Here is a 5,722-nt window from a genome sequence, read left to right on the forward strand (position 1 = left end):
GAGTGGGATTTTAAAGAAACAAAAATTCTTAACACAGTTTCTGATTTTATAATTTAATATCTTCTCTCTCTTTTAGTTAGTTTTGATTAGAGTGTGTCCATCTGTTTTATTTTCTCCCAAACCCAAACCTTTATTTTATGGATTCTTTATCATCTCTTTATATATTTTTTTAATTTCTGCTCTCAATTTGATAATTTCTTGATCTCTACTCCTTTTGTGTGCTTATATATTTTTCTTCTAGACATTTCAGGTCTGCTGTTACATGGATAGTATGAATGTTCTCCAGTATCTTTATGTAGGCATTTTGTGCTATGAAGTTTCCTCTTAGTATCACTTTTCATTCCTCATTATTTTCCACGAGTTTGCATGTGATATGTATTTATTTTCTATGAATTTTATGCTTTTCAAATGTTTTATTTCTGTTTGAAACTATTTTTTTCACTTGTTTGAAGGTTATTCACTTTCCATGAGTTTGTAAGCTTTGTGTTCTTTCTGATGCTATATATATCCAGCCTTAAGCCAGGGTGGTCTGATAGGATACATGATGTTATTTCAATGTGCTCTAAAAACTTATATTCTGTTTGAGTATTTGGTCAATTATAGAGGATATTTCAATTAGCAATAATCGTGCCTCGGATAAACCTCATTGGCTATGATATTGCCACTGCGCAAAGCTATGGATATTTCAAGAAATGATGAGAAGATGTATTTCTTTACGTTTCTGTAAAAAGTTTTGTAAATTTCAGATAGTTAGTCCCTGCTGTGGTAATATAGCTGAGCTCAGGTGGTGACATATTACCTGACTGTTCTTGAATCTATCCCTAAACTGGTGTCTATGCATCTGGGTTTGGGGCAATTATAAGCCAAGTGCTGATTTGATGTGTGGGAGTTTTGTTCTTGGGGTTCTGTTAGCACTCTGAAGTTTCAGAAAGTGTGGGATGAGTGTTGCTATTTTAATGGCCTGCTTGACTACTGTATTCATGGTGTTCTGTTTGCTGGATGGTATGGAGAGGAAGGAGCCACATGTTTTTAGTTAGAGCACTAGGGAAGATCCTGAGAATTGGGTTTCAATTAACAAAGATATTGGGGAAGATCCCCAGTATACCACCTTAGACTCCATGCAAGCATATGCTATTGTGCTGATCCAAATCCACCCTTATATTTTAATATTTGCCAGAGAGTATATTCTTTGTCTCAGGATGTCATGTGCTCATGACATTAATACTTCCTGAGACTTCTGTGTCATTGAATTGCAAGTCTGTAACATTCTTCCTACCTCTTGTGTTTGTTTTGAGTTTTTAAATGAGGTAATACGAGTAGTATTTTTCCTGTATGTGTGACTATGCACCTCTTGTGTAGCTGGTCCTCACAATAGTCAGCCAATGGCCTCAGAACTTCAGAATTTGGGGTAATGGGTAGTTGTGAGCCTGAATGTAAGCACTGGCAATTGAGACCAGTTATATCCAGACAAACAAGAGCTTTTCATTGATGATCCACTTCAATCGTCTTATGTTGCTCATTTATGACCAGCTATTCCAGTACTAATGTTTTCATCTGTCCATTTGTGCCTGTTTGAACACGGATTCCCTTTTAGTAAACTCTCATTCATATTAGAGTTTAAACTGGGACAGTTCATGTTTCTCTAAGATAGATACAGAAATGTTGTGAATATATAATTCTTTGTAGGAACTTCAGAAATACCATGGAGTTCATTATATCTTTCTTATTTGAATGATTGTGGTGGATTCAGGTCTTAAATGTACCTCTGCATGACATGAAACTAGTTTCAGAGGCTGGGCTGGCCTCTGACTCAATGAGATACACATACCTCTCCCTCCTGAGTGCGGGAATTAAAGTTTTGAACCAGTATATCCTGCTTGCTCCTAATTTTTGTAGTTAGTAATTGTGCATACAATTTCTGTGATCTGCGGTCTGTTCTGTTCATCAGCATCCTTGACTTGCTTACTTTATGTCTGTTAATTGACATTTCTCTTGGAAGGCTATATTCTATTCAAAGGTTGCCGAAATGAGGTGAACCTCCTCATTAAGTTTCCTTCTAAAATGACTTGGTGAGTACACTGAAACTTCTGTGTCAGGAGATGTCAGGGAAGCACCAGAATTATATGAATATATTGTCAATGAAGTATGCATTTACACTGTTGTCACCATTGTCCTTTATGCTATCCTCATGTATGGGATCATTTAGAATTCAATTACCTATGTTGATGTGGATATAAACTTCACTCAGAAAGAGTGGGCTCTGTTGGATCCTTCCCAGAAGAGTCTCTACAAAGATGTGATGATAGAGACCTACAAGCACCTTACAGCTATAGGTAAGACAGTAAATTTTTTTTCATTATCAATATAAAGGGGACATCTGTTGTTACTTTTGTTTGTTTTTATTGATACTCTTATATAATTTTAATTGGAATCGGGATGATTGAGGTTAAAAATCAGGCATGTTTCTGAGATTTACTGAACATAGTAACAGAAAATTTAGGTATTTTTCAATAATATATTATACCCTTTCTGGTACATATTTTAGGCTACAATTGGGAAGACCATAATATGGAAGAACATTATCAACCTTCTAGAAGATATGGAAGGTAATTATTTCATGAAAGCTGATATAAATATTCTTGTGAAAATAATTTTCAAAGATGATTTATTTATTCATTATTTATATGTTATTCTACCTGCACACCAGAAGAGGACATAAGATCTCATTTTAGATGGTTGTGAGCCACCTTGTGGTTGCTGGGAATTGAACTCAGGACCTCTGGAGGAACCACTAGTGCTATTAACCTCCAGGTCATATCCCCAGCCCCTGTAAAAAATAATAATGTGTCCCAGAGGTTTTAAAGAAAAGCAAAAGTGTGAAAACAAACACCACTCTAAGAGTATTAAGGAATATTAAATTCTCACAATCCCATGTTCCTCACTGTCAGGTATATTATTTATGTTAGCAAGGCATTTTGAAACAAGAGAAGATGGTGAAACCCTTGTTAAACAGATATCACTGTAAAAAGCACTTTTCTTCACCTCTCATAATTCCTGTCTCCAAGGATTACTGCTCCTCTGTCTGCTATTCTTGGCCTGAGCAGGGCAGTTTCTAAGTTCCATATGATCTATCTTAGGTGTAGAAGTTTTTCAGCCTGTGTGAATTACTGCTTCATATGCACACCCTATCTTGTTCTTTCAGAGTTCTGGCCCAACAACTCTCCTAGCTAAGTTATTACATCTGGCTTTTCTCCCACCCTCTGAATTGCATTGTTTGACTTCATATAACTCCAGCATTTTTTTCTAATCATCAAGGTCTTTCAAATTTTCTGGATCATTTGATCTTAACCTTAATTCTTTCCCTGCAACCTGTCTTTCAATTACTGTCCCAGTAAAATTCTGTCCTCTTTCCATGCAGTGGCCGTTAATGAGCTTCCTTTCTTCTCTCTTCTCATGAGAGATACACCATCCTAATCCGTCAATTATTTTTTCAGATTTTGATCCCATTTGTGCCACTTAACTAGACATCTTTTTCAAATGTGGGAGCTTCATTGTAACAATACTTTACACCCTTTGTTTGAGATTAAAGGCATGTACTACCATGCCTGAACCATAGCTTTACTTTACGAGACTTGCTTTAAACCAGGCTGGCATTGAAGTCAGATCTGCTTGCCTCTGTCTCCTGGATTAAAGGTGTATATATATTCCAGCCAGATCGCATACACATCGAAGGACTTTGGATGGGATATTTTTACCACATCAGCCTTATTCTAAATTTAAATTCCTCTATATAAATGATAAATCATTACTTACATCCACACTTTAGATAGTCTGTAGAAGTTCATATCGCTCATACTGCAAAAGGAATATTCATTGAATAGGTGAAAATTTTATGTGCAAAACCTCCTTGTGAGAAAATATTCCATAGCAAAGGTGACATTATTCAAATCCTCGAAGTTGCTAAGCTAAGTTAGACAGAAGGTATGAGAGTTAAGAATATTGTTGTGGAGGAACCATAATCCCTATAGCTCATGTCTTTGAAGATGAACGAGTCAAACTCTGTGAATTTGGGTAATTTTCATTTGTCATTCCTCTTTTAATAGGTGTATCCTTTGTCATAATTCATACAAGTCATGTGAGGGTAAGGATATGGAAAGAAGAAACATACCTCACTCTCCCAAAACAATTAGAAGATGTCGTAGTACTTACTTGAGTATATTTTTTGAATGTGCTGCAAGTTTTCATTGAATTTACTAATAATTATTCATAATGAAATAATTATTTAATTGTTGAAGAATGTTCATCATATCCTCCATAGCTATGATGTTCTTGTAGATCTCCATCATTACATTTTTGTTGAGATACTTTTTGGAAGGATCCAGCAAAGCCTGCTTTTCCTGAGTAGGCATTTTCCAGAAGCACATCATCATGTGCTTCTAAACTATCCTATTGCATTCTAAACTATCCTATACATGTATACAACAGAAAGCATGATGGTGACAACACTATAAGTTTATATTTGTTCATGTGTTCATTCATTCATTCTTAATAAAAAATGAATCATAAACTTGTATCACATTCAGAAAGTCTAGGCAAAGCAGGGGACTATTAATAAATTATACTAACATACTTAATGAGTTTTTCAAACTCATTGGGATTATAGCCAAAAAACCTCTCACTACAGAAAATCCATATAATTTCTGGCCCTGTGGAAACTGTTGTGTCTATTATGGTTCATTTACAAATGTAGTATGTCAGCAACAACAGGAAAGTTTATGAATTCAGTCACTGTGATAAAGCTGACGCCTAGGTCTTTTTTAAATATGTGAAAACCCACTTACATAAAAATGATGGTATAAGGGAGGCATGTAATAAAGTTTCTTACCACCAAAGGTATCTTGGAAGGTACAAAACACCCACAGTCAAGGGAGTAGCTATGATTTTGAACAAAGTGATAAAAGGTTAAGAGGCAACTTCATTTTACAAGTATATGAAATTGAAAACTTAATTTACACTGACAAATAGATTCATCAGTGTAATGAGTATGGTAAATCTCAGATACCCAATTATCTTTACAGGAAAGAAAGAAGACATATTTTTGAGAAGCATGAATGTAAGCAGTATGGTAAAGCCTTTTCCCCACCCAGTGGTATTCTAATGCACAAGAAAACACATAATGGAGAAAAACCTTATGAATGTAATCAGTGTGGGAAAGCCTTTTCACAAAACGGAAATCTCGAAAGGCATAAAAGAACACATACTGGAGAGAAGCCTTACAAATGTAATCAGTGTGGGAAAGCCTTTTCACTACGCGGAAATCTCAAAAAGCATAAAAGAACACATACTGGAGAGAAGCCCTATGAATGTAGTCAATGTGGTAAAGCCTTTTCACACCTCAGTACACTTCAAGTGCATAAAAGAACACATACTGGAGAGAAACCCTATGAATGTAGTCAATGTGGTAAAGCCTTTTCACAACTCCGTACACTCCACGGGCATAAAAGAACACATACTGGAGAGAAACCCTGTAAATGTAATCAGTGTGGTAAAGCCTTTGCTTGTTGTAGTGGTCTCCAGAAACATGAAAGAATTCATACTGGAGAGAAACCCTATGAATGTAGTCAATGTGGTAAAGCCTTTTCAAACCTCAGTATACTCCAAGTGCATAAAAGAACACATACTGGAGAGAAACCCTACGAATGTAATCAATGTGGTAAAGCCT

General features: G+C 35.7%; 1 non-coding gene across 1 annotated transcript; it reads right to left on the reverse strand.

Annotated features, from left to right (window-relative positions):
• Positions 1 to 539: 539 nt before the first annotated feature.
• Positions 540 to 676, reverse strand: LOC132651408 (U4 spliceosomal RNA). The gene has a single exon (XR_009589089.1). It is a non-coding gene; the product is annotated as a U4 spliceosomal RNA (small nuclear RNA).
• Between the last annotated feature and the right edge of the window lie 5,046 nt (positions 677 to 5,722).

Source organism: Meriones unguiculatus, assembly GCF_030254825.1.
Source record: "Meriones unguiculatus strain TT.TT164.6M chromosome 13 unlocalized genomic scaffold, Bangor_MerUng_6.1 Chr13_unordered_Scaffold_73, whole genome shotgun sequence".
Lineage (NCBI taxonomy): Eukaryota > Metazoa > Chordata > Mammalia > Rodentia > Muridae > Meriones > Meriones unguiculatus.